The following is a 9,456-nucleotide window of genomic DNA, read 5'->3' on the forward strand; positions in this document are numbered from 1 at the left end:
ACACTTCAACATGCCGTTCAACCAGAACAACAGAATGGATGTATAAGATATCATTAGTGATAGATGGCAAATGCAGTGCGACATAAAGCTGATTTGTTGCGTTTCCTTTCCTTCTTACTTGTAATCTGTGGTGAAATGCTACAAAGTTTTCTAGTACTTTAGTTCAAATTCAGAGTACTTGTACTTCATTTGAGTATTCTCTAGTGATGCACGATATTGGTTTTTGAAACAGATACCGATAACTTCCTGCTTCTCAAGACCGATACTAATATATATATATATTATATGTACCTGTAGTTTTTGCACACCTGGTGGTAAAAGAGACTAGTAGTGAGCAAAGGACATGAGCATTACTACTATGAACAAAACAAAGCCAAGAACAGTTCTGACTCTTCAAAGTGACCATATTTATTTTCTTGCCTTTTTCAAAAGCCTCGTCGATAGGTAAAAGCCCCGGTGCCTTTGCAGCTGGCTTTGGATTTGCCGCTAGTTTAGCAGCGCAGGCGTCTTCGTACGCTGTTAACACACCATCGTAGCCATGGCGATGTTTCAGGTGACTGATCAGGTTGGAGGTATTATAGCTCGTTGCCTTCTTCCCTCCTCGTGGAACTTCTGCATCTGTCAATACAAATAGCAAGCGAACTATCTAACTCTGAAACAGTCCCATACTACCAACGACATTTTGTTTACTGTCCTGGCTTCACGGCCGCACGCCATTTACGACACAGCCAGGCATGAGTTAGGGAGCGCTGGATTGGTGAAGAACTCCCCTCTTCCTAAACCACTAATACCACAGTACTGGCAAAACGGGAGGAGCCGAATGAAAAACAAGCACCCCTCATCCCAATCCACCCACACCGCAGGACTTTTTCTTTACCCAAAAAATATATTGTATATTATCGGGGCTATTAATACTTTTATCGGGTTTATCGGGATGACGTCATAATTCCTAATATCGGGCCGATAATTATCGTGCACCACTAGTATTCTCACTTTGTGCCACTTTATGATACCTCCACAACATTATAGAAATCCATATTGTACTTTTTAGTTCACTACATTTATTAGACGGCTTTAGTTAGTAGCTACTTTGCAGATTCAGATTATTAATGCAAAAAATAATAATTAATATGTCTTTATTCTGAAATGGACAAACCTCACGAGTACTTTTGTAATCAAGTATATCTTGCTACTATTTTTTTACTCGAGTATATTTTTGAAGCAGGACTTTTTCTTTTCCAGAGTATTTGTTACACTGTAGTATCCTTACTTTTACTTAAGCAACGATCCAACTCTCCTCATCACCAACTTTAGAAGAAAAACAGACATTATTATTATTTACTCATTTGAGCCAGTGCGAGGACTCTGAGCCGGACTATGAGCCGGACTCTGAGCCGGACTATGAGCCAGTGCGAGGACTATGAGCCGGACTCTGAGCCGGACTCTGAGCCGGTGCGAGGACTATGAGCTGGACTATGAGCCGGACTATGAGCCGGTGCGAGGACTCTGAGCCGGACTCTGAGCCGGTGCGAGGACTATGAGCTGGACTCTGAGCCGGACTATGAGCCAGTGCGAGGACTCTGAGCCAGTGCGAGGACTCTGAGCCAGTGCGAGGACTCTGAGCCAGTGCGAGGACTCTGAGCCAGTGCGAGGACTCTGAGCCGGACTCTGAGCACATGGTGAGGAAAGTCCTGATCAGCTCTGCCATGGTTAATGGAGTCTCCGCTCTGACTGGAATGTGTTGCCTGCATGAATGAATCTCAGCTGACTGTAGGAAACCAGGAGAAGCATGACGCTTCACCGCCCAGCAATCATCCACGACATTTATTACTAGAGTTAAGTATGGCTAGAGAATGCCCGAGCGATATACTCAGAAAAGAAACTGGGAAAGTCCAACTGAACGCCTCCTTTGAAGTGTTAACATGTATTTTGTTGAAGAAGTTGGCAGATATGACGCAACCAACATCGTTTGTTGTTAATGTTTCATCTCAATACTTTCTTCATTGATATCTTAAGTCAATACATTTTTAAGTGGATATTTTTGTCCAAACGCTATTGGATAGATGCCATTTAAAACCATTAAAAGATTGTAGGAACCAAAACAGATCCATATTTGGAAAGTATCTTTAAGTAGCACTAGAAGAGGCCTGAGTGATGTACTTGGAAAATAAAATTAGCATTGGTCCAACTGACATATTGTACAAGTCGTTGGCGCAGATTAGGGTCGCAACCAACGGTGCTTTTTGTTTCCGATTAGTCTTTCAAATATTTTTTTTAGACTGAAATCTAAAGTCCAAAAAGGAGAAGCACGTGCCCACAACGAAGCCTCGCTGAAGTGTTAAAACAACATGTTGTTTCCAGATAGCACAAAAGCCAATAACATTCTGTCAACAACCAACTAAGAAAGAAAACAAGAAAAGCTTCACATTTCAAAAGCTGGAGCGAGTGAATTCTTTGCATATTTGCTTTACAAAATTACCAACAATTAACCAATTATCTTTCCACAAATAGTTTCAGCTCAGCAGGTTCTTAAAGCCTCTCCAGCCTGTCACCCTCAGGGCTCCTCTCCTCTCATCCTGACTATGTGAACGCAACGCTTGATTTAACCTATAAAGGGCGGTGGTGGCGAAGTCCATAGGGACTCGGCTTGGCAACTGGAAGGTCACCAGTTCAAGTCCCTGAAAGACCAAGTGCTACCGAGGTGTCCCTGAGCAAGGCACCGTTCCTTACAATGGCAGCCCACTGCACACTAGGATGGGTCAAATGCAGAGAAACCATTTTGTTACGTAGTACTGTAATAATGACAATAAGTTGAATCATCATCTGCAGTTAGAAGGGCACAAACCTAACGGATAAAAGATTAGATTCTTGCCATCCTTGAGAGTTCATCCCAATAAACATCTTGTGTGTCACACCACCCTCCATTTGATGCTCTCCTTTTCTAAAAACACAATCTTACCAACTACCTTCAATAAAACCTCGAACATCATGTTCCCTTGAGACGCTGTCATATTGGGAAGCTGGAACAGCCTGGGCCCCTTGTTCACATTTTAAGACGTCTGTGTTTAATTTGGTCGACCCACCAGTACACATCTCCCCGGGGGCCCCGAGTTTGGACATTGCTGACACACCGATGAAGGAATGTAACGACCTCTGCAGGGGGCTTCACAACACTGGCACTGCGCGAGAAGAACTGGCCTCCAGAGAAAGCCATTGCACAATCCATTACTAGAACTTGATTTATGACTCGAGGTACAACAACAGGATATGACATGTGTGCCCAACGTGGCCCTTTTAAGGCTACATCTGATACGTCTTTCTAAAACACACAACAAGGAACATATGACTGCCAACAACGTGCGGTTTGTTCTCAGATATTGCAATAACTTTTTCAGCATGAAGTCGTTTGCACAATTGCTTGGGAAACAAAATGTTATTAATTGTGGTGAGCGCATTGCGTTTTTAATAGCTTCTTGGCATCAGCTGATTGTAAGAGTATGGTTATGATTACTACAAAAAAGTGCCGCTCACACACACACACACACACTCCTAACACAATGAGAATCAGGTCTGGGTGCCCAGTTTGACTGCAGGTAGAGTTAATGCATGTTTTGTGTGTGCTAAACCTCAGAGCATTTGCTAGCCTCCATGTCAGCAGGGCGTGCTAGCATACCAGAGACGGTCTGCTCCCCAGAGTGCACGCAATGATGTGCCATCAAACGGAGCACACAGCAATTGCGCAGTCAAAACAAACCGGTGTGCACAATTAGGCGACTTAGTGAGGCACGGTGAGAATGTGACACTTTTTACAGGTCTGGAGAAAGTCTGGCATATTTCATAAAAAACATGAAGTGGGTTAGCCGAGACATGCATTGGTATTAGCCTCAATTAAAGGTTAGTTCCTGTTCATGGCTGCTAACTCGGTAACACTGCAATAATCAGATGTTATTCTACCTGTTTTCTTAATGCTACAATAAGTGTGTACTTTGTCCTACTCACTGTGATTTTGTTTGATCTATATAGTTATTTGCTTATGTAATTATATCAGTACGATATGATCCCTCTTTGAAGTTTTGTGTGTGATATTTTCTGAATCAGGAGTCGAAAAGTCAAGTGTCCTATTTTTCTTGACAGCCATTAAAGGCCACTACTACATTTTAAAATGTCTTGGCTTGATATATTCCATAAAAATTGCAATGGAAAAACGTGCATGTTCATCAGAGTTGGCCACACTGTAATTACAAGACAAACTTGGTGATTTCCAGCCTGGCATTCTGAAATCTGGCTGATATCAGAACCAGTGCCAATGCATCGTGCACGCTAGGCTTGGAGCAATATGCATGCCAAATGTTTTTTGTCTAAACACTTCGTAATGTCAGGCATTCAAAGGCCACATCCAAAACATCTTTTATGAAGGGTATTTTTAAAACCTACATTTTGAGAATATCCTCCAACCCTTGTGATTTTGTTCAATTAAGAGTGCACAAAAGGTCAACAACTCTGATCATAGGAAGAAGTAATTAGATGTTAAACCTAAGTAAAAGTACTAACATCGAAATACTAGGTACTTAAAAGTACAAATATTTATTAAACATCATTTTAGTTTTGCAGCAGGTAGAGGTGGAGCTTAATGTAATGACTTATATCACCAGGTAAAGTAATCCATAATTATTATTTTTTTTTAATTATAATTCATTAGTTGCTCTACTTTTTATTAATAATATGAACCTGCAGAGTAACTAATGTAGTAAAAAAGTAATGTAAACTGTAGTAAAGTAGCCTCGAAGTGTAAAGCAGCAAACAATGTCAAGTATAGTACTCGAGTAACAGTACCAAGTTGCTTCCCATACTTTCAAACAACTGGCCAAAGCAGTCTCAAACTAAAATCTGTGACACAGTCAAATGTATTTGCTTGGGGGCCATTGAAACCCCTTCAAAGGCCCCGGTATAAGCATCAGGGTTGACCAGAAAGAAAAGTCAGACATGCAGATGACCCGAGAAGAAGCACAGCGCCTTTTCCTTTTTTTGAAGTCCACCGGTAAACTAGTGACGTCATGCCCGCGAGCCAGACATATTACTGGCCACACACAGCGTCCGTTTCCCACCAACCGAAAAAGTTTAACCACAAATTATGAATACAAATTAACTCATCCGGTTTCCAATAAGGGTGCAATTACTTAAAACTAATTTTCATCTAACTTGAACTCTTAAACAGACCCTTCTCTTTTTTTTTTTTGCAACTCATTCACGCAAATCACTTCCTGCCACCACCAACCGTTATGGCTTTTTTAGCTTAACGGCTATAATTCGAATTTAAAAACGACCGTTACAAACATGGAACTCAAATGTCACGTATGTTGGAGTCGAATAAAGTATATAATGTAAGTTAAGTGCTGTAAAAATGAACTGAACCTCGGTTAAAAAAAAATCTGTTCAGGAGGTGTCCACCCATCTGAAGCAAGGCACGTTTATTTGTATAGCACCTTTCAACACTATTCAAAGTGCTTTACAAAAGTGCAGACATACATGATAAAATAGCATATAAAAACAGTCATGAAGACGCAGTTAACTAGCCACCCCGTGCTTCCTGGTTCATGGTATTTTCATTGAATGAGTTAAGGAAAGAGTGCCAACATGGCGGTGAAAAAGTGAGCAAAACATTACCTGCTTTCAGAGGGTTTATAACAACAGGCTCAGTCAGCGTCGCCGTGAGTCAAAACTTGTGTTCCTGTCGACGGGTTCAGGCTAAACTACGCTGCTTCTTCTTCTTCCTCTCTTTCTCCACTCCACTCGTTTTTTTCCTGTTTCTCTGCCCTCCCTCCTCTACTGGGTGGCTGCTCACTGGTTCGTTGAATCGTTTCTCTCGGTACGTAGGCAGGCAGCAGCATGGAAGTCTGGAGAGAGGAAAGGATCCAGCTTTTAAAGGCGGTACTCCGAGAGATGCTAAGTGACGCATGAAGCTCAAAATGATAATAATAATTTACAGGAACGTTACAAGTAGCCTATTTGCCATTTATTTATTTATTTATTTATTTATTCTATGAATGTATGAGAGATTATTCCAGGATGGAGACATTATTTGTTATCTACCCTTGATTGAAGTTTTTTTTTAGTGTACAGTTAATTTAATTTGGGAAATGTCATATTCATACAAAGAAATGGGCTGACTCCAAACCCAATTTTTTAACATGTCAATTATTAAAACAATATAATAGCTCTAATTAACACATTATGAATAGAAAGGCTAATTTTGCATTTAACAAATATTTTAATCTGAAATATGAAACTGTATTTTTCTCTTTTTTATTTTGTATGTAGCTACTTTTTTTAGTTCTGACTTTATTTAAGTCAGAACTAATTTATTTTTTACTTTTGGTCACATCCCAAAATAAATTCTCATGTCCTAATCTTTTTCCGTAATTACTTTACTTTATATGTCAACCCCTGATACAAAACGTGATATATATAGCACCTTACACAGAGCAAGACTAGATACATAACAATAACAATGAGTAAAAATAAGTTATAAAAGAAACAGAAAGCTTTATATCACAGAATCATAAAACATTGAAACAGTGATACCACTAAAATTACCCAAACTTAAAAAGTCTTTAATTAACTTGTAGCCCGCTGGCATGGAAACAAATTTAAAAGCACACATTTTCCCCACCCAATTATTACATTTGGAACAACAGGAAGGTTCAATATAAAAGACAATCTCTATCTTATGAAAGATGGGTTGAAATTTGTATTTTATTAGCTACATTTTCAATTATTTTACCAAGAATTGTAGAATAAAAATATAAAAAGTACCCCTATCTGGGCCCATAGAGCATGCGCAGTTGAGTTTTCCCTTAAGCCCCGCCTCCTCTGTCAGTCAAATGAATGGAGTGAAAAAATAACTCTGGATTCAGCTTTTAGAGCATTTCACAACTTTAAGACCCTAATGATTTAAATAAGGGCTATCAAAGTGTTCGTACTGGGTAGTTAATTTGCTAAAAAAAAATTATCCGCTGATTTACAGACGTCTCTTTCCCAATGTAAGTCAATGGAGACAAGTATTTGTGTATCCAACGACGTCATGGACTGACACCCAAGTTGTAGTACTGCCGTTTGGCCACTACGAACATTTGCTTCAACTTGTGCCCTGTCTTTGGGCTTTGGTAGTCAGTACTCAGTAGGATCCCAAATAGACATGGGTGCGGTCCAGGAGGAGGCGGGACCTAAAACGCATGTCCCACCCCCTTTTAACCAATGGCTGGCTACACTTTGGACCAATCAGAAACGCGGAAGAGTGACAGCAGCTGGGCGGGGCTTAAAGCTGAGCTTGAAAGAGTGTAGGGGAGAGGAGGGAGGGCAGAGAGGGGCACAGATAAAGCTGTGTTTAATGAGAGAGGTATGTGCATACTAAGGATTTTTATGACCATATAAGTAGCAGTGACTCTCTGGATGGACTGCATCACTCAGGGCCTCCCTAGTGTGTCAACAAGGTCGAGTCTGACCACAAGTCTGCTTTAAAAACAAGTCAGGATTTGAAGGTATTCTTGTCATATGCACATAAAGCTACAGTAGTTGTTGGCGAAAAAAGTCCAGAGCTCCTTCAACAGTGAAACATACAATATACAATATACAGTAGAATTAAATACTGCTTATTGTAGTAATAATAATACATCAATATGAGGACTGTAAACAGATGTATTTGTCACGGCTGGAGGGCAAGGTACATAGGACCCAAATGCAGAATATTGTTTGAAATCCAAAATGCTTTTATTGCAGAACTAGGCCAGGCAACAAAGTAAAATAAGGCAAGGCGAAACGTAAAAATCCCTCAGGACAAAAGCCTTCCAGCAACATCAAGAATCTCACAAAGACTAACCTAAATGCACACAGGACTAATCACACAAACAAGACACCGGTGAGGAGGGAGGAGAACACACAGGGGCACAAGGTGAACACAATCGAGTAATCAGGGAGGGGGGAACACAGGGACAGGAAGCAACAGACAAGACGGGGGGGGTTCAAACTAAAACAGGAAAACAAAGACAGGACAAAATAAAACATGGACAGATCGTGACAGTATTTGCTATGAACAAATATGAGGGAAGACTGTTCGATACTACCTGCTGTAAGGCCGCAGAATATCAAACAAATCCCACACATACTGACATGTCTGGGCTCATATCAGCAATATGTGGTTGTTGCATCAAATACTCTCATTCCACCAACTACGGAGTTTCAACTGTAACATATTCCCGGCAGTACTTTTAAGTAACTGTAACTGTACACTTATTGGAAACTTGATATAATCATAGGTATTTATCCGTGTTGGATTTGGTTTTCCGAACAGGGAGGATGTGATACAGCTACTTAACAGCGCAAAGCAGTTTAGAGTTGTGTGTGTTTTGGCAGAATGGAATTGGGCAGGATGGATATCGGCCTACAGGGCCTTGAACCTCATGTCACTGTTAACTATAAATAATGTCACCCTACTGGCTCGCTGTTTCCACCGAGGGGATTGTGTCTGACTGCTTCATGTAAACAATTTATGCTTGCTTGAGTTTTACATTCTGGAAAAATATTTGGATGAAATCTTGTGGAAGAACCTCCAGTTTCTGTTTACCGAAACACACAGTCAGTTGTAAATATAATTCAGCAAACATGTGGAATTGATAATGAAATACTGTTGTACTCAGAAAGATTAGATTAAACTTTATTGTCATTGCACAGAGTACAAGTACTAAGGCGAGGAAATGCAGTAGGCATCTAACCAGAAGTGCAAAACAAGCAGAAAGTTATTCATGTTGTATACATATATACATCTGGGAGATATAAACGGAAGTATTTACACTTTGAACAGGTATACATATTATAGAAGCAGTATAGAAATGTAGTACACTATAGAGCAGGTATAGAAATAGACAGTATTATTCTAACAACTGAATAAATATGAGTATACTAAAGGAAAATGTAGCAGCAAACAAACAGTTTTTTACAAATTCACTATAAAAACTTGTATTTAAGAATTGCACCTGTGCTTGAACTATTACGCTAGTCTTTGGCACGTTGCTACGACCCACCTGTGCACCTGTCAGGTACATGATTACCTCAGTGCAGTGTTTTTCTCTCACAGGTTCCTATCACTCAAACAGGCAAGCCTAGATTCAGGACCAGACATGTTGGCACTACATGGGAACCGCTTCAGGTGAGGATCTAATTGATGTAGGGAGGGAAACACTTATTCAGCCTCACTTCACTCCTGACATGTGTTTGTATTGGCACTTGGAGAAAGCTCGTCTTGTTCTTGAGAACTGTATACAACAAGCTGAAGCGATGTAGAGGACTTGTTTATTTCCCACATGATGAAGCAACAGATATATACGCCACACACAGGGGCGCCGTAAGGGGGTGAAAAGTTAGGATGATTCTAAGGGCCCGTGACTGACAGGGGCCCCGAAA

General features: G+C 40.4%; 1 protein-coding gene across 2 annotated transcripts in view; it reads right to left on the bottom strand.

The window, feature by feature from the left end:
- The window catches only part of LOC117450981 (myosin-9-like), a 58,748-nt gene extending 52,861 nt beyond the window's left edge, over positions 1–5,887 (bottom strand). For both annotated transcript variants that reach the window (XM_034089048.2, XM_034089047.2), the window contains exon 1: positions 5,665–5,887. The gene's annotated coding sequence lies outside the window, so the exon portion shown is untranslated. The remainder of the gene's footprint in view (positions 1–5,664) is intronic.
- Between the last annotated feature and the right edge of the window lie 3,569 nt (positions 5,888–9,456).

Source organism: Pseudochaenichthys georgianus, chromosome 8 (assembly GCF_902827115.2).
Source record: "Pseudochaenichthys georgianus chromosome 8, fPseGeo1.2, whole genome shotgun sequence".
In the NCBI taxonomy this organism is placed as follows: Eukaryota; Metazoa; Chordata; class Actinopteri; order Perciformes; family Channichthyidae; genus Pseudochaenichthys; species Pseudochaenichthys georgianus.